This window comes from Haliotis rufescens, unplaced genomic scaffold, assembly GCF_023055435.1.
Source record: "Haliotis rufescens isolate VD_foot unplaced genomic scaffold, xgHalRufe1.0.p SCAF_4, whole genome shotgun sequence".
Taxonomy (NCBI): domain Eukaryota; kingdom Metazoa; phylum Mollusca; class Gastropoda; order Lepetellida; family Haliotidae; genus Haliotis; species Haliotis rufescens.
In genome coordinates, this window is record NW_025964112.1 from 42878764 (window position 1) to 42906211 (window position 27448).

At 38.7% G+C, this 27448-nt stretch overlaps 1 protein-coding gene across 2 annotated transcripts in view; it reads right to left on the reverse strand.

Moving 5' to 3' along the window:
* The window catches only part of LOC124135941 (tripartite motif-containing protein 2-like), a 77388-nt gene that overhangs the window by 36245 nt on the left and 13695 nt on the right, over nucleotides 1–27448 (reverse strand). Inside the window, exons 1-2 of one of the 2 annotated variants that reach the window (XM_046501644.2) lie at nucleotides 14918–15049; nucleotides 2563–2621 (exon numbers count right to left, since the gene is read on the reverse strand). The gene's annotated coding sequence lies outside the window, so the exon portion shown is untranslated. Of the gene's footprint in view, nucleotides 1–2562; nucleotides 2622–14917; nucleotides 15050–27448 lie in introns of those variants that run through there. The other variant, XM_046501643.2, reaches the window with a different exon arrangement.

Consider the following 27448-nt stretch of genomic DNA (forward strand, 5'->3'; position numbering starts at 1 on the left):
GGTGGTGATGGTGGTGGTGATGAGGTGGAGGTGGAGGTGGAGGTGGAGGTGGATGAGGATAAGCATGGTGGCAATAATAGATTGATAAGGCTATGTGCATCATCAAATCCATATGAAAGGTATATTTTATTAGCATTTGTAAAAATAACAACAAAAGTATCTCTACTCTCATGTATGATCAATATCCTTATGCTACTGTGTACTGTTACAGTGCTCCAATGCGCTTCAATGTGATATATATGCTTCGTTTAATGGGCCGGTGTCCCCTTTACTGAATAAACTCATTTCATTTCAATAATAATACCAAGTTGTCCGACTCCAGATTGTTCTCGGTGCCTTAGGTTTGGTACCTTCAAATGTGTTGACTGACATTGGGAGAGTACCCAGGTTTGCTACCAGGAATACAGCCCTTCTGACAATCTGGGTAATTTTCAAATACTTTTAACTAAAATATCATCTTCTCTAGACCCTCCAAACGTTGGCGTTTAGGACTGAAAACAGGTTCGTCCATGGTAAAAAGTACCAACAGTGAGAAAAACAACCGCCCTACTTGTATTTATTTTTATGACATTCGCGGCTATAGAATGCTCCTTTGCAGACATTTACCAATGCATATCGACCGGAACAGTCACATATAACTGGAGCTGGACACCCGGGGTTGTTATTTCAGTAATAACCATTCATCGGAGTTTGCGGAGCGCACTTGCACTCTGTGGCGCTAGCAAGTGACAGGCTCGAACATCTCGGTGGTTTTGACGTATAGATTCTCCTTTAATCAACTCAACTTCCTTATCACGCCAGGTGAACACGGACATTTTTTCAAGTTATTTTCAGCTCTGACTCTTATGTTCTTGAAACACTGGGCATTAGAGCAAGGATAATACAGACTCGGTGTCTATCATCTAATGATCATCAAGTCACGAAGTCAGGTCTAATGATGGCATTGCTTATCTGGCAACCTCATTTTATCACATTACCAGATCTTATTAGGCCTTTATTTGAAATACTAGTAGGTGGGTTTCAGCGGGATAAAGAACGTGTTCATACTACCATCATTACCTGTGATAAAGCTTTGAAAGCTTAGTGTCTGGCTGTGACGTGCGTCGAACCGCGGATAGAGTCAAAGGGCGGATTTTGTCTGCCTTCACGCGTGTTAGGATTGGAAGGGTAATTACCTGACGATTTTATCTAAAAGAAACATTCCCTTTCTTCAATCACATTTACTTTCTTATGTATATCGAGTATCAGAGAGACAGGGTCGTTAATTCACAGGATAGTACACTGCGTTATAGAGAACTAGACAATAAAAGTGAACTGTCCACAGATGTACATTGAGGAAAAGGTACAAGTGGTGCTATTTCAGATGCAAACAAAGGTCATATTCACTGGTTCTTTCTAGAAACATAATGTAGCGGAAGTTGCTATAAAACACGCTTCTTCAATTCATTCATTTTTTATTCAATCTATTCTTTGATGTGAACATCGGAACGGAGTTAGTCCGTCCGATTCTCAATCCACTTGGACAAATATTCTCAAAACTATTTGAGTTTGAGAAATGAAATTTTACACATTTTCTTACTGGTCACGACCTCAAATGAGGTCGAAAATTGGTGTCTTAAATTCTTTTTTTTTCAGAGTTATGGCTCCTGCTCCATCATTTTTAACTGTGAAATGTTTTCTCACGAACTACTGAAGAATGAAACTACAAGAATGAAACTTTGCATGCTTATCTAAGGGATGCTTGTCAACACTGAGTTCGAAATATTTTTTTATATTTTTTTACAGTTAAGTCCCATGCTACATGTATATGTTGTTAGATTATATGAATCCTGTCTCATGTTTCTTGAGAAACTACATGCAAATACGTATGATTATAAGAGATACTTGTTTTACACCAACTCCAAAGTAACATTTTTGTGTCACCTAACATCAAAAGTACATACCACGTAGAGGCATCGAACCCGGGATCTGCCGATTAACCACTGACCTAATCTCCCAACATCAATATGAGTTTAGTATAACGTTACATTTAGGTAAATACTGTTCCTATCAAAGTAAACATGGGCAAAACATTGGGAATGCAGGTGTCAATGGACATATGTCATTCCTCTGCTCGTTTAATTTGCATAATACATTTTAAACGATACAGGTTTTACGTTTAACGACTGCTATAACTGAATGGCTGTCTCAGTTCATTATCCGGCAGACAAGCATACACACAACAGACTCGGGGTCGAAGATGTCAATAATGTTGCTCCGGGGGCCATCTGCGTATTTTATGCAAAGATATGTCGTCATGCAAAAGTACATTTGCTATGTCGAAATTATGATAATGTACAAAAAACAATCATATTATGACTTATCTTTTTTTATTTTAGTCTCTGTGTTACGCAAATTTCCAATTGAGGAAATGGGTATTTCATGGCGGATGTTGCATTCGGTTAAAGCATTGCGCTGGCACCGTGCTTCCTCACATGTGCCGCCCTCGCATAGTCACGTCACTCACGTGAATGAATGGGCTATTGATTAGGAATGGTAACATGGTTTCACGTCATAACTCACTTTTTAATGCATCTGGGGCTTCTTTGCCTCGTTTTTTTTTGTCGACAAGGTGGCACCCTCTGAAAAATAAAAAAAACATTTATGAAAAAATCTATTTTAAATAAAAGCGACAAAAGCCTTTTCATATTCATAAAAAAACCCTGCCAAAAGCAGAGTCGGTTGTACGATTCCAACTATATCGTGAGCATGTGTCACTGTCACATAGTGATAACACCAGGTGTTCGCGAAAAGTAATGTATTATTTCCAGCTGCTGTGGAATAGCATTTACCAGGCAGTTTAATGTAAACGGTAAACGTAATAAATATCTATGAAATAGACATCTGTCAATCCGGTGAGTGTTAAATCAGTTAAATCAAGCAAATGGACCCCATAAATAAACTGAAACAAAAAAAATTAACCAAACATTACTATTGTTGAGATCATTTTACGATGATAAGGTGACCTTTAACATACAGTGATCTTATAACTCATTTGAGGTTATTCCATGCATCATAATCTAATTTGATAATCCATCGATGCTCATCTTCTCTGGTTTTATTAATGTTAGTTGAGATTCGACCTACGTATTATAAAACAGTTCAGCTGTGGTCTATTCATCGATGCATTGTATTCGAAGCTCCTACATGTAAAAGTAAACATGGCTTTAAACATTTTTCGATCACATTAACGTTCACCGATCTTCCAGGCAAGTTTCCAACGAACAGCCTCCAAACGAAATTGTATTAAACATGTTTTGTTTAATGTATGTTCTTCCAACCAACCTATTCTGTCAGAGCTATTAGGATATTACTAAATACCAGTATTAGCTTGTTTTTGTAACCGTCAATCTATTTTCCAACAATTTAGGTCTTCGTTTGAAATCAATGAAAGCAATTCCCAGTATCCCAGTCCGCGTCAGTTTTAGACTAAGCACGTGACCTGTTTCCTTTATGACGGACTGTCGATAACACAATATTGATAAAATCCATAAATATTTGGTTTATAGCTGTGTGTAGAATATTTGATGTTCTACAGGGCCTGGAGTTCGAAAGATGTTATGTTATGATGTTAGCAACATATGGACAGCTACTAGTATTTCATCTTTCTTTACCCAGACAGTGACATTTAATACATCATTGTCATTACAACACAAATACATGTCATTTTTTCTTCCATACAGCAACAGATATGCACTGAGCGACATTCCAGACGGCATCGGATATATAATCAGCAACATATTATATACAATGCTCCTTTCCAGACAGAAGCATATAAAATATACTGTGCTCCTTTCCAGACAGGAACATATGATATACTATGCTCCTTTCCAGAGAGCAACATACATTTTAATATAAAAAGATCACCTGCAGATATTAGTGTCCTTCCAGACAGCAACATATGGTATACTATGCTCTGTTCCAGAGAGGAACATTTATTTTGATATAAAATATCACCTGCAGATATATGTGTCCTTCCAGACAGCAACATATGATATACTATGCTCCTTTCCAGACAGCAACATATATATATATATATATATATATATATATATATATATATATATATATATATATATATATATATATATATATATAACATAGCATCTTCAAATAAAGAAAACAGATCTATACCAGGCCACGTCCTAGACAGGAGACTGCTACCCAGCGACACTGCTACATCTAAACGTTCAACATATCCTGTTATATTCAGACCATCCGACATAAATGTCGTGCTCATGTCCAGACAACAACAATGACACCGCTCCACCCAGGATCAGGACTGGGACAATCTTATGCTCCCTTCAATCAAAAGTATTATATGCAGCTACCTCGCTACCTTTGTAAATCCACACAACAATAGTTATGTACCTTGCACAAAGGGACTTAATACCATGCTACCCCTAGACAGTAATAATCATATACCATTCTACGTTCCAGGCAGAAACTTCCGGTGTTACAAATGATTTTCAGTGATCCATGTATATACTTTTCAGCACTATTTTGCCTTTCATACCCTATGGAATCTTTTTCGGCAGATATTCGAGACTGATTATTCTCTGGCGTTGGCGTTTCGAATTTACATCCTGACTGCAGGGAGTTATATGACATTCTACCACACATCAAGAGTCATATAACGTATTTCCTGCCAGACACTAAAAGTTAAAACATAACATCCTGCCTCACAGACATAAAATGTATGTACCGTGTTATCCGTAGACAACATGATTTATATCACAAATCGTTTCTAAGAAAGCAGCAAACGTTACATGTCATACTACCCCCGACAGAAATAATGGCACGGCGTAATGCCTCCAACAGAGTTATAATAAAAGCGACAAAACCCTTTCCATACTCATAAGAAATCTCTACCAAAAACAGAGTCGATTGTACGATTTCGACCAAAACATGATCATGTGTTTATGAGTGGCTATCAAGGAGTAATGATACCAGCTGTTCACGAAAAGGTGAGCGTATCCAGTCCCACCGGTAGCACCCGTCACAAACACTTGCAAAGGCAAGTCAATTGTTCACATGACAAAACACGGGAACATATGGTCAATATAGGGAATTGCATCGAACATATTTTTTAGCACTCAAATTTGTAAATTTGTAAACAGTGCTACCCACACACAGACGCTACCGCCTGAACTCAATGTTTCAACAAGGCTAACCCAGAAATATATAACAAACTGCCTCCCAGAAAATTAGAACTGCTTTCCATTTACTTTCATGTACAATGTCCGCAGTGTGACTTATATGTATGACGTTTACATCCTGGCTGATACAACCAGTCAGATTCAGAACGAGTCGCAGACACTTTCAAATATGCTCAGAAAAAACTCTAAAAAAAAAACAATGTAACATTCACAAAAATGCAAAATTCAGTTCCACACCATCCCCAAAAGCTTGTAAGTCTGTCCAAACAGAATGGCAGAACATAGCAAACTGCCATCTCTAAGTCTAATAATGAAAGTACTTTTAGAGAAGGAAGACAGAAATAGGCATGCATGCACCAGTAATCTGACGCAATAGGATGACGACCAGAAATAGGTTAATCCAATATTGATATCATCTCGTGCCAAAGTATCAATATAACGCCGTTCACGTGATTTAAATACACGCATGTACGTACTTCCTACGATTGAGCATTAGAGCCTTTTCCAAAATTTTAACTATGAAAAGGTCACCTGACACACGAACATTCGCATTGCATGGCATGTGTTTAGGAGCTGATGTTACGGCTTTTGAGAGACACGGTATGCATGTACGCAGGTCAATTCAATTGGGAGATAAACTTACTGTTTTGAAATTTGATGTAGAACCACTGTAGCTTAGAAACCTCTTATTTTCATTTGGGATCGCGAGGTTTCAATTGTATAAATAAGATGTAGATTGTGACCTAACACAGTGGTTAGTGTGTGTTTTACTTAATCGTGTGTGTTCTAAAATTATAGATCTTATTTTTGGTAAGCTGTTGTTCTAATATCGAACGTTTACAATATTCTAATTGGTTACCGGCAGCCATTGCTACATGCATGGATGCGTAGGCTGTCGATAGATCGATGTTTTCATAAGATGTGTTTTTTTTCTGTGCGGATTAATTTAAAAAGATAGGAAAGGGATAACTCTTTTTAGCTAATCAGAATCAAACATTGTCCATAGTCTTGGTAGAATCAATACTGCATTGCACTTCATCGATAATCTATAAGTAACATATTTATACACGATCCAGTAGCTGACACGTAACAACGTGACATAGGCTGGACTTCAGATGAAAGTATTCCTGCACCAAAGGGCGCTGATTTCTGTCAACTCTATTCCATTGGGACGTCAAACTTTTGTTACATCACAGTGACATATATAAATCTGTTAACGATATGATAGGTTTGATAGACAATCTCGGAGAACGTCTGTGAACAGTTATTTATCAACGTAACCGTTTGTTTATTCCAACGAATGACGCGTTTTTCAATGAAGTCCTAAAGGTTAGCCAATATTCAAAACTCCCGAATCCTTATCAATGAAAAACATATAAGACTACCTTACCTTAAAGAGTTTACAATTTAGTCTTCTTGTGTTCTACATAACGTGACAAGACGAAAGTTCATATTACTTATTTCGTTGACACAGATACGCCTACTATGTATTCAGTTCACACACACTCTCTCCAATGTAGTTATATTCTGTCACGATTATGTCTCGCGGGGGCGTGATTTAGTATCACCAATCATACTTTATTAAGCGTAATATGATTCGGGCAGTTACAGAGATTAGGCAGACAGTACAAGAGATCTACAATATCGGGTGACTACTCTCTAACGCGACAGGCTGGGACAAACATAAGACGGGTCATTGGATGAAGCTCCAGCAAGGTGGAGGAATCACGACAATATTGCCTATATTGTGAGTTGTAAAGTATACTAGTAGGTCATACATATCAAGAGACAGTTTGACAAAGGCGGTTTATGGAACCAGATCGCTCATTGACGGTTCGATAATGGTTTAAAAGGGAGATTGTAAAGTATCAGTTCGACATTGCCAGCGTGTAACGGTTGATAGTAAAGAAATAACTCGACACTGACAGCGTATAACAGCTGAGAGTAAAGTAACAACTCGACATTGCCAGCGTGTACACAGTTGATAGTAAAGTAATAACTCGACACTGACAGCGTATAACAGCTGAGAGTAAAGTAACAACTCGACATTGCCAGCGTGTAAACAGTTGATAGTAAAGTAATAACTCGACACTGACATCGTATAACAGCTTATAGTAAAGTAACAACTCGACATTGCCAGCGTGTAAACAGTTGATAGTAAAGTAATAACTCGATACTGACAGCGTATAACAGCTTATAGTAAAGTAACAACTCGACATTGCCAGCGTGTAAACAGTTGATAGTAAAGTAATAACTCGATACTGACAGCGTATAACAGCTTATAGTAAAGTAATAACTCGACATTGCCAGCGTGTAAACAGTTGATAGTAAAGTAATAACTCGATACTGACAGCGTATAACAGCTTATAGTAAAGTAACAACTCGACATTGCCAGCGTGTAAACAGTTGATAGTAAAGTAATAACTCGATACTGACAGCGTATAACAGCTTATAGTAAAGTAACAACTCGACATTGCCAGCGTGTCACATGCCAAGGCAAGTCAATTGTACAGCTGAAAAATAACACTGGAACATGTGGTTCAGGGAATTGCATCGGGCCTCAAAGTTGATGATAAAATGTGTTCTTTAAATGGGATCGTTGTCTTATTTGTTATTTAGAAATGTCATATATATACAACACATATGCCAAAATCATTTTACTAATTCCACTGTAACCACACTGAGACATGGCAAGAAAATCATTAATTAGCATGTCATTGGTCTTCATACACAGTGGCTACAATATGATAACCCACAGAAACCAGTTATATATTATTCTATTTCTATTTTATTACTTCTATTTGTACATCATAAATCTGATAAGGCATACACGTTACATTTAGGAAAAAAAAGCATGATGGTTACGGTTGATGAAACAACACATTTGATTTATGTCCTTTTTATACTGAGGTTACATTTGAAGGTTTTATAACGTGAAGCTATTTTTATTGCCAAATGTACAAAGCCCTCGAGCGTTATTTATGTGTTATTTAAAATTTGAAGTAATATAAATTTTCAACGTTGAACCACGAACCTGCAACGCGAGTTAACATTATTGAATTAAAGCTTTACCCAGCACGTTACTCCCAATGAACTTTTTGAACATACAAAACAAAACACATAATCATTATCAAGAAAGCATAAACCTATCTGCACGCAAGACGCCTTACGGGACTGAGATGGTAACATTTAGAAAAAAAACCCAGCTTATTTTAATAACGATCCCTTACTGAATTAAAAAAGAACTTATTAGGCTTTTGCCAGTAACCAGCTGTGTGTGAACGAAAAAGCGGACCAAATCCTGCGTGAATTACTTATGATGGATCAGACAAAAACGTCACATACAAGGGTTGTCAACATGAAACTCGACTTTCATTACAACCCGCTTAATCACACATTGGAATCCACGACCGATATTCTGAAGGCTATAAAAATACTTAGCCTCGCTGAAGTTCAAATTCTGACTTAAATTGGCTCAAAGGAAATCACCAAGTGAAAGCGTCTCCTGGAACAAACCTGTTCAATGACTTAAGTGATCGTTCACAAGAACTGCGCCACTAAATGAATAGTGAATTATTTATCCCGGGGACTGACACAGTGAAAGAAAAGTTTAAAGACTCGCTTTATCTCTTTGATTGAAATACGTCTACTCTAATCTGCTACGTATTTCATGTCTCTTAATCCTTTCAGTGATGAACACTTTTGGCTCTGGGGAAGATCAATGTTGCAAAACTGTCTTTGTTTTGGACTTATTCTCACATATCTATCTTGATACAAGGAATATAGCATAGAACACATTCTCACATATTTATCTTGATACAAGGAATATAGCATAGAACTCATTCTTATATAGTTATCTTGATACAAGGAATATAGCATAGAACTCATTCTTATATAGTTATCTTGATACAAGGAATATAGCATAGAACTCATTCTTATATATGTATCTTGATACAAGGAATATAGCATAGAACACATTCTTATATATTTATCTTGATACAAGTAATATAGCATAGAACTCATTCTTATATATTTATCTTGATACAAGTAATATAGCATAGAACTCATTCTTATATATTTATCTTGATACAAGGAATATAGCATGGAACTCATTCTCACATATTTATATATTGATACAAGGAAAAGATATTCTTACATATTTATCTTGATAGAAGAAATACAGCATATATCTCATTCTCACAGTTATCTCGATACAAGGAGAAGAGCATAGAACTTATTCTTATATATTTTTTATACAAGAAATAGAGCATAGAACTCATTCTAACATAATTATCTTGAAAAAAGAAGTGTAGCATAGAACTCATTCTCATGTATGACCCAAGGATGACCCAAGTCAGGGTAGATTTTCAGTTCCTTGAGGTTAACACTGAAGCAAGTTATATTCTGCTCAGGGCAAAACTTAATATTTCTAAGGTAATCAAACACAAAATCTGACCTCCCTGGCCAGTACCATTAACACGGGACAAACCTATGTTAATCCCAACGCAGTTAAATTTGCTCAACTTCTGTTACAAAAATCTTTTCTGTCTTTGAAAATCTTAGATCCTTAAAAGGACAAGGTGTGTCTAGGGCCCCTTTTGCCTTTACAAAAAAAATAAAATTAAATGTATTCGGAGGAATGATAATTTGACTTTTCGCGGTACAACAAGACTAAAATGTGACCAAAAGGCTGATTAAAGAGGTTTTTCAAAAGCGTTTGTGTAATATTTGAACATGGGCAAGTCTTTGACCCAAGTTGGAGTTCTTTGGAGATACAGATAGAAACGGTACAAACAAATTGTAAAAAGTCTTGTGTCCCACTTGTTCATATTTATGTTTTCTCTGGTAGTTTAAAAAAAACCGGTCTTTTCTTCTCATTTTAGTCAAACTTATGTTTTTGGCCATGTCACAAGTCCTAAACTTACACAGGTAAGGAGAAATGGCTAGTGGTCAGCCATATGAACATGGTAATTACCTTACCAATATGTCTTAGACTTCAGTGCCATAAAAGTTTGAAATCTCTAGAGGACCATTATCCAACCTAAAAAATGTGTGAAGATATTATGACTAACGCTTGAATGCAATCACTATTCTTATTCTATGTCTATGTAATGAATCTCGCTTCAATGCTAAATATAACCACTTCAAACATATTATATGTATACTTGTCCGAAAACTATGTATATCAAGCACTTCTGGTAAGTCTTCTATGATGTATTTGTGCTACATGATATTACAGAACTAGCGATATTTCTGTATCCCGGAATACAAATTGGCCTTCAAACTATTGGCGCCACCATCTATCACACTGTCTTCGACTGTTATATTTATATGTTTATATGTGGCAATGTCAATTTTCATAATCACAAGCGTAACATATAAAAAGAAGGATGTAAAGGAATCATATTCTCTAGAAAGTTCCAAACAGATTGGTTTGAGCACAACATAACTTCTATGATATCTGAAGAAGTAAGTTGTAATGACATATACAGTAATAATAAGCTCAATAAGACAGCAAAGGAAATTGCATTTATCTACCAATCACGAAAGTATGAAATCTACACGCACAGCTCGGACTTTCTATATTGAGATGGTGTGACACTAGACCAGTGCACAAATGAAATTCTAGTTATTCATTGTGCAAGCATGGATTATGCAAATACTATATCATTATTCATTGATCTTGAATCAAAAGACGCCTTTACTCGCTTTTACATTAAAGAAATATTGTTAATTTTGTTCTGTTTTTCGAGACTCCTTTTATTAGCCAGAACGACTCTGAAGTACCCTTCAGGGCATTTTATCATTCTTTCCTCCAACGAATCAGATAATCTAAATACCAATTCATACAGAAATAATATTGTTTTCACTTTTTACAGACTTTATTCAAAGATTTCGTTAAATTCAGAAAAACAACACTTTTTTACTTTTAAACTCGACACTAAGAAGAAATGTTCATTATGTTGTTTCAGGTTTATGGTAGGCAAAGTAGAACTTGGTTTGGAAGCTGTTCCAGCGATAAATAAAAGCGACAAATAATAAAATAAAATAGAATAGAATAAAATAAATAAATCCATTTACATATTCATAAGATATTTTTATGCTAAGCGTATCGACAATAGAAGCGATCCAAGTGTATACCGCTGTTCTATTGGAACATAATCTCATAATTAGCGTCTAAACTCGTTCAATACACACCCTCACTCTGGCTCAAGTATCTGGATACACCGTTTTTGTTAAAAACAACTTGACGATGGTGTCTGTAGTTACGTAACTATGCTACCGTCAGTACCCAAACTATCAATTTATTTATTTTATGATATGGTTTTCCTTGTTTGCATTTTTTTAAAATGTCTTTGCAGCAAAAGGATTTGGTATGCAGCTTCCTTTACCTGTGGCAGCCTGAGCACTAAAATTGTGAAAGTTCTCAATCACAAAATCAATGTGTTATAAAACATTCCTTGGCATAAGAAGTAAGTTGAGACATAACGATTTATGTATTTTTTAACAAGCCCATGAGTGTAAATCTGGCTAAAGAAAACAGGGTACTAATGAAGACATTCATGTCTTAGGAAGGTGGCACGACGGAATTCGTAATTCCCCTTCAGTGTAATACCACGTTATACACCCTCCGACCTATTGCCAATCAAGGCCCAGTCAGTGAAACAAAGAGGAAGATCCACAGTCACCCGACTTTCAATTTGGGAGAGAACCTGAAATAAAAGTGCGCGTCAAAATATTGATCTGGTCCATACACTTTCTAGCAGGTTTGTGACCTATACCGCAAACTGCTGAATCCCTTTGATGAAATATTCATTGGAAACAGTTTGTTAGCCTTAGCCGCCAGCAACGTTACTTGGTGATGGAAGTTAACCAAGGCGTGAGATGCTGGCAATTTTCTTTGCCATTGGGTAATAAAGTTTTCCTTGTGTATTAGCACCAAAACATTCTGTTAAATATGTGTCTTTTTTATTAATTAAAGAAAACTGCATGCATAATAGTTGGGAAATGAGAAATTAGCATTTACAATTTTGCTTCAATAACGTTACATGATCACCGTTGGCCCTTGGGAAAAGATATATATTCTGGTATTCAGACTGTAATCTCCATGAGTAAATATAAGGGTGATAAAATCTTTCTCGCGACATCATATTTGCATTTTTAGATAGGTATATAATCAACAAGGGCTTTGCGTAGATGTGCTTTGAATAATAAAGGGATCGTATGTCCCAGCATATCGCCATTACGCATGCATAAAAATTGCTAAATGCAAAGCACACCACCCCGAGCAGTGATTTCTTAGGAAAATGGATCCGTATTGATCAGATTTCCACCTCCATATTTTCATATAGGCTACTTGATGGACGTTATCAAAACTTTTGGGTTTCATATCAACCCCATCGGCCTGATGCCAACACAAAAGAGTCCTACCCCACACTATAGAACCTAGGCCAGCCACAGAAATCAAGAGTTGGTTTGCTTTGGGAATTGGACCTCCTACTATCAGGATACCCAGAAAGTAATAAAGGGAATTAAAAGGCGTTTAATGATATCTACAAAATGAATAACTCGAAGACCGACCAGTGCAGAGCAAGTGGGAGATAGCGCTCAATATGACCGTCTGAAGATGGCCGCCGGAAGGAGAACACGTCAAGTGCTGGAAACATCACTGATGGTTGTGAAGAGATTGAAAATAATTCGAAATGGGAAGGTAGTCCGTCTCAAGATATCATTGGACATATTGCAGTCTCTGACTCTTACAATATGCGTGTTGTGGGATCGATTCATCTAAAAGTCAAACAGTGTTCCTAAAATATCTGAGAGTGCCATAGATGCAGTCTGAATGGATGACTCAGGAACACATACAGCTGCAATGTGTTTATAGAGAGATGTGAAGCATTTCAGCTCTATAACGGTTGTGGATACAAGAGGAGTTCAGTATTGCAAGTGTGCCATTTTGTCTATAGGCCCTCTTATTCACCCCCACTCATCTCCACAATAAATTTCCGGGTTAATATTGGTCTTCAGCAAACAATGGAAGGGGCTCTCTGATATTTTTTTTACTCTGAAACAAAAAGGATCAGAACAGTTTTTCGCTTTACTCATTATTTTTCTGGACACCAGCACATAAATAACCTGAGGTAACATTATTTATGTTGAATATTATTTTCCACAAACTAAATCCACTTGCTGATGTGGGTTCGTGATGAATGGTTGTACTTATACTTGTGATATGGCATCGACAAAAGGGCACCAGCGACTACACTCTATCCTTTAAGCAAGCTCAAATGGCCATTGGTTTGATACAAAATCGATGTACACACCCACCCCATCGCCTTTCCTTTTCTCAGTAAACACTATGCAAATGTCAGAGCACCCTAGGTTGAACTATGTCACGCTCACTGTATCTGATTACTTCTAGAACGGCGGAGACACAGACGCTGCCGAGCCAAACAGAGCAGACCATGTGTTCCACTGCATACACACAATAGCTCTCAAGTCTCCAGTGATATAGCAGATGCCCTCCCAACGAGGATGGAATGGAATTCTATACAGTAAATATAGGTCTGTTGAATAATGGATGATGGGAACCAGGCTGAACCACCCTTGGGGCCCAGCTGCACGTTGAAAAGAACACTCTCTTGTAAACAATACATCAGAAAACAATACCTGATGTGTGGCTTCATCTAACAACAATTTGTTGTTTGAAATAAACACAAACTGTTGTTGTCAGCATGTAAGGCATACTTTCAATGCACTTCATTACTAATACAACATCTGTCTTGCCACAATGTAATGCCCATAAAGATATTGCTATCAGATAGTTAATGATGTATAATACAGGCAAGAGAATATAGAATCAGGTGGGACAGTCAAGAGATCAATTATCGACTCGTTTTATTGATGCCTAGTGGAAATAACTTAAGGTTTTTGTATGTGGCGAGTTTACGATCAGGCTGAAATGATAATATCAAGTTATAAACAGTCTGTGACAATAAACCAATATTCACAAATCAGCAAAGAAACGTAGGTAATATAATTGTCTTGAGGAACTGCTTGTTCTTTCTTTTACAAAGTAAACGTCTTCGTGTTTCTTAATAAATACCAAACTATCAAACGAGGAACAAATACTTTGGTTTTGGTCTCAGCGTATTACTGCTAAAGGGTGTGTTTGAAACTATTTGTAAAATATCATGTCGTGTTTACTTATATAAGATCAATCAAGGCTTCGTTAATTCATACATATATAACGATGAACGTTCAAAAACCAGCAGCGAACTCTACTTGGCAGTAAATCCAGGATAACTTACAATTTAAACTATTTTTTCAAACAAAGACATTGATATGTCTGGAACAGCTTAGGCAAATATATAATTCAGGAATAGCAAATATCAATAATTTGTCAAACCTGTGTAAAAATAAATAGCACAGACACATGTTGTTCTTGAACCAAAAGTACTGCCTTTACAACTTAAACATTAAACAACGCTATACAAACAAACTGAACATTAACGATATACAATCAACTTGTGTCATGCAACAAGCTTGTTACAGATTCTCTTAATACCAAAAGCTTTTAGCATTGAGCCCTGAACTGTGTTATGGAAATGTCTCCATATAACGGAATCTGATCTCAATCCCAACCTAGCAGGCGATGGCGTATGGGATGAAACAAAGATGATCAAATAACGGCAATAATATGAAGGATTAATAGATACCTGGTTGAGGTAAAAGCTTCCTGCTGTAGCAGACAGTGGTCATCAGTACCACCAGAGGTACTCAGTTTTCACGAAGAGGACATAAATGGCATCTAGCAAAGGACAAGGATTTCTCTGAAAGCAATACTTCCGGGCCCGAGTGGAAGTGAAGTATCAATTTTCTATACATATGAATTATACATTTGTGTTTGTGAAAATCAATATGTTTTGCGTATACACACAATTACTATGCATCATTTGACGTTGATGAGAAAAACAGATTGGGAAAATAAGAAAGGGGAATTCTTGTAGCGTTTTGTTATGCAAGACTTCAGCGCAGATAAGGAGCATTGTGACATTTCCAAGCTGATTCGCCCAGCCAGCGAGACTGTGTAATGTGATGTTGTCAAGCGAGGTTGCATGTATGAGTTATGGACTCCGATAATGGTCTAAGCATTTAGATCAGCCATTAGGTGATTTCTTACAAGATAATGACCATCCGCGTCCAGATGAACTCATTTAAAGGCGATACATATAATTTACATTGTGCAGGAATTGTAGTAAAAACAGATATTTGTTATCTTTACCAGTGAAGGAAAATCGCAAATGGTTGTTGAATAACAGGCTCCGGTAATGTACCCCATATAAAACATGCTGAATAAGTACATTGTACTTAAAACAAACTCAAAACTAACTTTAACATTTTTTCGAAGTAGTTAAGAAAATAACTATTTTTTGCTAGTATGGTCAAGAACTGTCTGCGAGCTGTTCATTCGTAATGGTTTCAAAGGAGAAGTTTCATTGAATCCTATTTGCAATAACAAGAGCATTCACCGCAAGATCTATAACACAGGCGTAAGGACTTGTTGGATTAGGGTTCCATGTGCTGCTATTGCACTCTGTGCACCGACTGGGCTGGTGGAAAAGCTGTTCCAACAGGTCTATGCGCCTAATTCCATCAGTTACAAGTGCAAGAAGAGAGCAACGAGTGTAGATTTAGTCGTGTTTCAGGTAGTGTCTGTGACTGTGTGATAGGGAGTTTGGTGGGATGACTGCCTTTGGGTGATCTATGTCCCTTAACTGTAAGGTTTCATTTGACATGGGTTCTAATCCGATAATATCCCTTGGTTTGTCAGCTTATGCTCAAGGTAACTGTCTGGAAATTGAGAAACGTTGGGACAAGCTTCTGAATGAAGCAGACACGCCGTGATGAAACTTCGGAAGGTGTGACAAAGATGCCTATTTGCGGCATGTTAAGTGCATATCAACATGGATGAGAATATAAATGTGGATTTTGGGGATGTGAATATGTGACTATTTCGTGTTGGTGGTGAGATGAGTGATTCAGCTATGTTGAATGTTGGTGGTGATATGGGTGATTCAGCTGTGTTGAATGTTGGTGTGAGATGGTTGATTCAGCTATGTTGAATGTTGGTGGTGAGATGGATGATTCAGCTATGTTCAATGTTGTTGGTGAGATGGGTGATTCAGCTAAGTTGAATGTTGGTGGTGAGATGGGTGGTTAAGCGATGATGAATGTTGGTGGTGAGCTGAATGATTCAGCTACGTTGAATGTTGGTGGTGAGATTGGTGATTCGGCGATGATGAATGTCAGTGGCGAGATGAGTGAGTCAGTGATGATGAATGTTGGTGGTCAGATGGTTGATTCAGTGATGATGAATTTTGGTGGTGAGATGGTTGATTCAGTGATGATGAATGTGCGGGGGTGAGATGGGTGATTCAGCGATGATGAATGTTGATGGTGAGATGATTGATTCAGCCATGTTGAATGTTGGTGGTGAGATGGTTGATTCAGTGATGATGAATGTGCGGGGGTGAGATGGGTGATTCAGCGATGATGAATGTTGGTGGTGAGATGGGTGATTCAGCGACGATGAATGTGCGGGGGTGAGATGGGTGATTCAGCGATGATGAATGTTGGTGGTGAGATGAGTGATTCAGCCATGTTGAATGTTGGTGGTGAGATGAGTGATTCAGCCATGTTGAATGTTGGTGGTGAGCTGGTTGATTCAGTGATGATGAATGTTGGTGGTGATATGGTTGATTCAGCGATGATGAATGTTGGTGGTGAGATGGGTGATTCAGCGATGATGAATGTTGGTGGTGATATGGTTGATTCAGCGATGATGAATGTTGGTGGTGAGATGGTTGATTCAGCGATGATGAATGTCAGTGGTTAGATGGTTGATTCAGTGATGATGAATTTTGGTGGTGAGAAGGTTGATTCAGCGATGATGAATGTTGGTGGTGAGATGGTTGATTCAGCGATGGTGAATGTTGGTGGTGAGATGGTTGATTCAGTGATGATGAATGTTGGTGTTGAGCTGGTTGATTCAGCAATGGTGAATGTTGGTGGTGAGAAGGTTGATTCAGCGATGATCAATGTCAGTGGTGAGATGTTTAATCAGCGATGATGAATGTCATTGGTTAGATGGTTGATTCAGTGATGATGAATTTTGGTGGTTGGATGGTTGATTCAGTGATGATGAATGTTGGGGGTGAGATGGTTGATTCAGCGATGATGAATGTCGGTGGTGAGATGGTTGATTCAGCGATGATGAATGTTGGTGGTGATATGGTTGATTCAGCGATGATGAATGTTGGTGGTGAGATGAGTGATTCAGCGATGATTAATGTTGGTGGTGAGATGGTTGATTCAGTGATGATGAATGTTGGTGGTGAGAAGGTTGATTCAATGATGATGAATGTTGGTGGTGAGATGGTTGATTCAGCGATGATGAATGTCAGTGGTGAGATGGTTGATTCAGCGATGATCAATGTCAGTGGTGAGATGTTTAATCAGCGATGATGAATGTCATTGGTTAGATGGTTGATTCAGTGATGATGAATTTTTGGTGGTGAGATGGTTGATTCAGTTATGATGAATGTTGGTGGTGAGAAGGTTGATTCAGTGATGATGAATGTTGGTGGTGAGATGGTTGATTCAGCGATGATGAATGTTGGTGGTGAGATGGGTGATTCAGCGATGATGAATGTTGGTGATGAGATCGTTGATTCAGCGATGATGAATGTTGGTGGTGAGATGGTTGATTCAGTGATAATGAATGTTGGTGTTGAGCTGGTTGTTTCAGCAATGGTGAATGTTGGTGGTGAGAAGGTTGATTCAGCGATGATGACTGTCAGTGGTGAGATGTTTGATCAGCGATGATGAATGTTGGTGGTAAGATGGTTGATTCAGTGATGACGAATGTTGGTGGTGAGATGGGTGATTCAGCGATGATGAATGTTGGTGGTGAGATGGTTATTCAGCGATGATGAATGTCAGTGGTGAGATGTTTGATCAGCGATGATGAATGTTGGTGGTGAGATGGGTGATTCAGCGATGATGAATGTTGGTGGTGAGATGGTTATTCAGCGATGATGAATGTCAGTGGTGAGATGTTTGATCAGCGATGATGAATGTTGGTGGTGAGATGGGTGATTCAGCGATGATGAATGTTGGTGGTGAGCTGGTTGATTCAGCAATGGTGAATGTTGGTGGTGAGATGGTTGATTCAGCGATGATGAATGTCAGTGGTGAGAAGGTTGATTCAGCGATGATGAATGTCAGTGGTGAGATGTTTGATCAGCGATGATGAATGTTGGTGGTGAGATGGGTGATTCAGCGATGGTGAATGTTGGTGGTGAGCTGGTTGATTCAGCAATGGAGAATGTTGGTGGTGAGAAGGTTGATTCAGCGATGATCAATGTCAGTGGTGAGAAGGTTGATTCAGTGATGATGAATGTCAGTGGTGAGATGTTTGATCAGCGATGATGAATGTTGGTGGTGAGATGGGTGATTCAGCGATGGTGAATGTTGGTGGTGAGATGGTTGATTCAGCGATGATGAATGTTGGTGGTGAGCAGGTTGATTCAGCAATGGTGAATGTTGGTGGTGAGAAGGTTGATTCAGCGATGATGAATGTCAGTTGTGAGAAGGTTGATTCAGCGATGATGAATGTCAGTGGTAAGATGAGTGATTCAGTGCTGATGAATTTTGGTGGTGAGATGGGTGATTCAGCGATGATGAATGTTGGTGGTGAGATGTTTGATTCAGTGCTGATGAATTTTGGTGGTGAGATGGGTGATTCAGCGATGATGAATGTTGGTGGTGAGATGGTTGATTCAGCGATGATGAATGTCAGTGGTGAGATGTTTGATTCAGTGCTGATGAATTTTGGTGGTGAGATGGGTGATTCAGTGCTGATGAATTTTGGTGGTGAGAAGGTTGATTCAGCGATGATGAATGTCAGTGGTGAGATGTTTGATTCAGTGCTGATGAATTTTGGTGGTGAGATGGGTGATTCAGCGATGATGAATGTTGGTGGTGAGATGGTTGATTCAGTGATGATGAATGTCAGTGGTGAGATGGGTGATTCAGCGACGATGAATGTAGGTGGCGTTATGGGTGATTCAGTGATGATGACTGTTGGTGGTGAGATGAGTGATTCAGTGATGATGAATGTTGGTGGTAAGATGGTTGATTCAGTGATGATGAATGTTGGTGGTGAGATGGGTGATTCAGCGATGGTGAATGTTGGTGGTGAGATGGTTGTTTCAGCGATGATGAATGTTGGTGGTGAGCTTGTTGATTCAGCAATGGTGAATGTTGGTGGTGGGAAGTTTGATTCAGCGATGATGAATGTCAGTGGTGAGAAGGTTGATTCAGCGATGATGAATGTCAGTGGTGAGATGTTTGATTTAGTGATGATGAATTTTGGTGGTGAGATGGGTGATTCAGCGATGATGAATGTTGGTGGTGAGATGGTTGATTCAGCTATGTTGAATGTTGGTGGTGAGATGGTTGATTCAGCTATGTTGAATGTTGGTGGTGAGATGGTTGATTCAGTGATGATGAATGTCAGTGGTGAGATGGGTGATTCAGCGACGATGAATGTAGGTGGCGTTATGGGTGATTCAGTGATGATGACTGTTGGTGGTGTGATGAGTGATTCAGTGATGATGAATGTTGGTAGTAAGATGGTTGATTCAGTGGTGATGAATTTTGGTGGTGAGATGGGTGATTCAGCGATGATGAATGTTGGTGGTCAGATGGTTGATTCAATGATGATGAATGTCAGTGGTGAGAAGGATGATTGAGCTATGTTGAATGTTAGTGGCGAGATTCATTGATGATGAATGTTGATGTTTAGTGAGTCAGTGATGATGGTTGATGTTGGTGAGATGGGTGATTCAGTGATATTAAATGTGAATTGTGAGATGGGTGATGAATCATTGTGATAGACTCGTCCTTTTCCACATTCGTCATGCGCATCATAACCTACCAACAACGCTTGCCTTCCATTCAAGATCTGGACAAAAAATGCAACTCTAATACATATATTTGTCAGGTTATGTCACGGTATTCAAAATGTAGATTGGTCGATAAAGAAAAACTTGGTTACTCTTTGCAACATTTGCAACAGCAAGCGAAAAACAACACGGAGACCATGTTGGTTCATCAACATCAAACGTAACAAAAGGCGGCAGGAGTCTTGCACCGCTGCATTTCTAAGCGTCACAGTCCATGTGTATAAAACTGGTGATGATTAATTACAATGATGCAACAATAACATTGTCTACTACATGCAAACGTCCCTGGGGACAAATTGACCGTTTCCAATACGTCATTTAACGATCTCTGATTAATAAACTATTTCCATTCACGTTTTTTCGGTGGGAAGTGCACCGATTCATCTAACAGAACTCAATTCCAATCGGATTGCGTACGTTGGGAGCGTAATTTACGATCCCTAGTCAGGAAATGATTCAATGAATAAAAGACGTGTTTACTTTTACATCCGTGTGTTTGGTGGATATGCGGTTGTGTTCTCTGACGTCCGCGCATCCATTCATCTTATCATTGCACATCCATAAACCCAAATCAATACTCGCTCCTCGCTTCAAATACCGATGCTACTTGCTCGCAGAGTGCCAAACCGAAATTATGTCAGAGAATGATTAATTAATTATGATCCTTTGCAGTGTGCAAAATCGATGTCAGAACGCTGATGGGGGCCAAACAATGTAGTCTCGCTGCATGTGTAGAAGGTGATCGTATTTCAGACAACTGGTAGTAAATTCAGCCAATGAAACGATCAGGTGTTTTCACTTGAGCATGCGCAGTGGGATGCCGGCTTTGGCTGTAATGGCGAAGATATGGTGATAGTGTTATGCAAATATTGGAGTTGTTTACTGAGCGATGTGTGATGAACGTGACAGTGTAGCATTAAGCAACAATTTTGTATGTACACAACACACCGTGTGTCGATCTAGCTTACAAGACTCTAAATACACACGCATTTACGAAAGAAACGACGAAAACAAAGTGAACGGCTACTGGAATTATATCACATATCAGTCTCGTTCATCATCCGTATTTGCCAAGAACGTTTTTGCTCCTGTATTAATATGTTTGAATGTGGCTTTCATATCTGCTATCAGAAATTACAGCATCGATTACACAAACGCAATTTGTAGAAAATATGCACTTTCTCCTTATGCAAACCTTAACATACTAGCATGAATAAAAGCCTACTTAACTGTGTATGAAATCCAACATCTGCCAAATACAACGCATATGTCCTTTCAGAGAATTACAATAAACCAAGAGGTGTTTTTTTTTTACTTTCAGGGAATTGGGTCACTAAAAAAATCGAAACGACACACGAACTAATTTCTAAGGCTCCTCCCACACCATGGAAAAAACACGAGTAGCAGAAGATGGATTTTACTCCCGGGCAAGGTGACGTGTCGAAGCCATCGCAGTTGAATTAAAACGCCAACTCAGTGAGGAATGCAGTGGTTTCTGTGACCGTCCAGCCCACTCTAGCTTCAAGGGAGACTGAGAAAATGTCAATATTGGTACCTTGACAGATCATTTTTTCACGTTATTAGTTGTTAAAACTTTAGGTTATGAAAGATTGAATGATTGATAATGTCATTGGGAAACGTCAAAAGCTTGTTTTTTAAAATCTTTTCGTGTGTTTTATCTTAAACAAAATATATTTCTGTTTCTCATCTTTAAGTACAGCTTTAAAATAACGTACACGTCAACTATCGTTATATTTTAATATATATTTTGTTTGTGTTCATATATGAAAATATTGAATAATAAAAAACCCATTTAAACGAAATGCTGATGGCATTGCATGATATTGTATTTTAAATTCTCATACATACATGTATTTACCAACTCAATATTGACACTTGCTTTCAATGCACATCAAAGGTTAACGATTGGCTACTCTGGGCGAGACAGTCATGCAGGCCCATCACAAACCTCAACCGCCAGCACTCCCTAATGAGGACTCCTCAGACAACCCAAACCAGCTTGCATGGGACACCACAAGATGAACGACGCAGGAATTTACCGTGCAACAATTACAGAAATCGGTTCCTGGTCGAATAGCTGATCAAAGGAACATTGGATAGCTCTGTAAGCCCCTGGCTGCCTGTGTTTCAACTATCAGATGTGATTAAGGAATTACATGTGAATTGATGGCGTCCCCTTGAAATAGTACAATAATACGTGCCTGTTTGAGGGCTGGTGATTTTCCAGTGGTATGGTTCCCTGGGGGAATACTATTGTTGTCAGACATTGGACGTGTATACGTAGGAAAAGGGACATGCGACGTGCTCGTATGATCATGTCTTTACCTTCATTGATGTAAATAGATGAGAAGGGCTTCAAAGCTGTTTTCAAATTCGTTTCAAATTGTAACTGAGTTGTAAGAAACAATTTAAATATGTCAAATATAAGAGAGTTAGTAAACGAGTTTTACATCGCGTTTAGCAATACATGTATTCCTTTCATAACGACAAGGACAACCAGCAATGACTTTCCACGCTGTATCCATGAGGGAGCGATCCGGGGTTAGGCTAAATGAACCAACTTTTAAACCACTAGACTTAACACGCCCCCATCGTGATAGATATAATATTATCACTATATATTGTTTTTACATTTGTTTCATATTTTTGTTGAATAGAAAGATACAAAGGTCATACATACTTGCATTCTCACCATCGCATGAGGATTGGACTGAGTGTGGACGACAGCCTCCGTGGTCGGGTGTATGTCCACAGAGCGGAAGGTCCGGGGTTCGATTCCCGGCCGCCTCATACCAAAGGACGTTAAAAGATGTTACCCAGTCTGGCGCTCGACATGCAAACATTTCCAAATTTAACGCATCAATCGCAAAAATGATGTCCGATATGCTTCCCTTGTTTGACTTGTACCATATGTTCTGGTGTTTTGTAGGTGAACAACTGACTTGCCTTTGCTTGCGTTTGTGACGGATGCTTACGGTCGAGATGGAAACGCTCACCTTTTCGCGAACACCTGGTATCATTGCCGTTTGATGGTGATTCATAAACGTATGCTTTTGATAACTATTTTATAGTCGGAATCGTACAATCGACCATGCCCTTAGCAGCGATTTCTTATGAACATGGAAGGGTTTTTTTTGTTTTTATTTAAACATATAAACTGCACAAGCACTTTTTTGTACAAGTCTCATGGAACAATTTAATTTCTACGATCGGAAGTCAGTGTAAGTAGCATAATTCTACGCATAACGTCACTACCAATGATGTTTCAAAGTTACTTCTATATATGTAGAGGACACATTTCTGAATGTCAAATCCTATTAATAGAAACAGTATTAACACTTTTCAGTATATCGGAAGCAATGAGCTTTGATCTTGAACGCCTGAACGGAGCCATTGACACCGGGTCTTATTCTTATGTCCGCAAGAGACGTCGACCTCCGTCCCTGTAATTACCCTCAACGTTTATCCTATTCTGTCGAACGGCCTTGCCTACTCCATTGGTGTCTTTCAACAGATCGGTGTCAGAAAGTATAGTCCAAAGCCAGAATCATACATGTTCTCAGATTGATCTGTTTGTGGTAGCAGGATAAACATGCGCGCAAACATCGTCGAATGTGATCAATTGCAGACCGGAAGTAGCAAGCATCGATTGTGCAAACGGAAGTGCATGTTTTCCGTGACTCCTAGCTGAAGAGTAACATTGGTACACATCAAGGGGTAATTGCAGTCGTATTTAAGGGCTAGTCAAATAGAAGGAACATGATTAGCATTATATTGTCCATCCTAATGAAACGGACATCTTGGGAGCGGTCATTCTATGGCGTTCACATTCCACTATGGCGAGAACCATGGGAATCAGTGGTCTAAGAGAAGGACTGCGTGCCGTCACGAAGAACTTACACTTCTAGGATAAGTATCAGGATTAAAAATTAATATAATGCCAATGGTGGTGCTAAAATAAGAACAACCAATTATCTCCATCGCGTTTGAAATGCTGCCAAGAAAAACACATTGCAGAAATTGCTTCCATGGTAAGCGGCTGTGATGAATGAACTGATACAATGACATGCGGTGATATTAGATAATGAAAGCAATAAAGACATAATTATCAATAAAGCCTTCTTTGATATTACATGGTTATAAATGTGTGCTAGTTTTATCGGAAGTGTTACTGTTGATGATTTTCCACCTTCACAGCAATACAAAATCAGAAGGTACGTTTACCAAAGGAACCCTTGTTTTCTGAAACATGTAGCTTATATGAAAGCTTCAATACGCTTAAAAGAATCAAGCCTATTGTGATTCATAGGCACATAGTCCAAGCTGTCAAAGCTGCCAAGGCACCGATTATTCACTTAAGTTGTTCGCTCTTAAGAAACTTAAAGTGAGCTTCCAGTCGCCTGTCATCTCCGTCCCTCTACATCTTCTAGCACATGACGTGATAGTAATAATTGATTTTGATTCTACAGAGCGTTATAGTTGACTAAGTAAACCCTATTTTGAAGTCGACATAATGCATTTAATCACGTTCTGACGCACTTCAAATGGAACAAAACGCCATCTTCGCTGTTTTGACTTAATCACATCATTTTGTATTGCTAATGACCGTTGATTTACTAGGCGTTAGCATTCAGTCAAATGTAATTCGATGATTAGAAAGAATCGGAATGGATTCTCTCCCTTTACGGTTAGGCGTCTTTTGAGGTCAGTTAGTACGGGCGAAGAAAAACTGTTCTCAAGCACATCAAACTTTCTCAAACAAACTTTTAATTAAAAATATGTTTTCAACGGCTTTGCGAATAACTGACATATCCTTACAAGCACATATTAATCAACTGCTTCAATTCACAGTCTCACCCTTGTGCAGCCAACGTACTTAAGCCGAAAAAAACATTATGTCTTGGTGCAAGGGCGCATGCTCGTTCAAATGTGATTTTCCAGTAGACAAGATCATCACTGTAAAACCGCCTTATCTTTTTTGCCATTTTCACCAGCGGAGCATAAAAGTAACGCGATAAGAGAATGGTTCTTTTTCACATTGTGAAATGTGTCCTCCACGCTTGTACGCATGCCTAGAACAGAACAGTTAAATTCACTATCCGGATGTAGAAGATGCGTCGGTTACAATACAGCGGACATATATCTATGACCTAATACATGCACAGAACAAATATTGACAGATTCGTTACCATGGCAACGTTCACGCAACTTTACAGAATAAAGTAGACCGATAGTGGCTGTTAAAGTTTGAATTGAAACAATTCCTTTTTGGCTCGCTTTTAACAGCTGAAAATGGTAAATAATGCCAAATACTTCTGTTTTATTGAATAGGGGTAATGGGATGTAGTTTTGTAGGAAGGTTTGAGCATTGCCGTATGAAGAGAAGGGTTGAATAATTGAAAGCTATTGACAACATTGTGTTACGGCTTGACTCTCGTCTCGCTGGGGGTCTCGACTTTACGTAGTTCTTTAATTGAAATGTCATGCAAGCAGTCTTACGTATTTGTGTTTGGGATAACTCGCGCCTCGTGAGAAATAAAAGCAATTTTGGTTTTATTCGTTTGGATGACATAAAAATAGAATCGTCATCGCACACCATACTTTGTTTCTAATCAAACGTCCAAGAATGGGCCGGAACGTTGTGTCCCGACACCTTTCTATATTGAACGGCTGAAACAAAAGTCATTTACTTCTTTTAAGAGGTGTACGTTCGTTTTATTGATCTCATTTCCTACAAATGGATCCCGAAATAGGGTCACACTGCTGTAAACAAGCTTACCAGCTTATGCGTGGGCCTTCGATCTGTCAAATACGGATTGGCACTTGTCCGGAAAAAGCATTGCAAAAACTCACGTAATGTTGTTTTCGGGTAAATATATTATTGCGATCAATCACCGTTAAACAATATCTATTATTACCAGAAATATAAGACTTATGCCATCTGATGACTATTTCAATTTCAATAACCATGTCAAACATCAATTATCAAGATAAGCATATCCTACAGTGCCCCTGATGCAATGTCCGCTACCGAATAATTTTTTACGAGCTCAAACGTGATGTGTGCGTGCGACGTTCTCAGTAACTGACGGCGACCGAATCGCGCCCAAAACTTCAAATCATGGCAGTCATCAATATTAAAGATAGTAAATCCTACTGTGCTAATGTTTTGTTTGTCTGTTAGCGCCGCGCTCAGCAATATTCCAGCTATATGACGGCGGTCATGTCTGGACCAGACAATCCAGTGATTGACATCATGAGCATCGATCCACGCAATTGGGATACGATGACATGCATCAACCAAGTCAGCAAGCCTGACCACCCGGTCCAGTTAGTCGCCTCTTACGACAAGCATAGTCGCCTTTTACTGAAAGCATGGGTTGCTGAATACCAATTCTAACCCGGATATTTAAGGGGCGACTGTGCTAATGATACAATGTACGCTATACAATAAAATATTCCGATCATGGGCGTGCTGTGTGCGCAGCGATCGTAGTTACTGAGGATGGAATCGCGGTTTGAACTTAAATCACGACTGCATCGTAAACTTTATACGACAGCATCCGCTGTAAACACCCATCCATACAAATAAGATAGTGAGTGAGTGAGTATGGTTTTACGCCGCTTTTAGCAATATTCCAGCAATATCGCGGCGGGGGACACCAGAAATGGGCTTCACACATTGTACCCATGTCGGGAATCGAACCCGGGTCTTCGGCGTGACGAGCGAACGCTTTAACCACTAGGCTACCCGACCGCCCCTACAAATAAGATAACCACTAAAGTGACCCATTGACGTTTTCCCTGCATGTGTAGCTGATACGACTACAAGGTTACGTATTAGACATTAAATAACTATGTAATACGCGTGCGGGAAAACGTCAAAAGGGATTGTATTATACATCAGTTCGCGTGGTGGTCCTGGATAAGAATATAGGTCCCCAGCAACCTATGCACATCTTTAATTTTGTATCTCAAAAACGAATTTTAACATTCAGTTCCAAACATAAAACATGTAAAGGCCGGGCCATTATGTGGATACTGTCATCACCCTGTCGTTTTTGAACGCCACACCAAAAAAAGGTGAACCACTGAGGGAAAATTTGAGTTCTTTGTATTTTTCTTTGGTTAAAACAGCAATTTCCGAATCGATGTGGTAAAGAAGAAAAGCCAAATCCTTTTACAAAGCTGACTAGC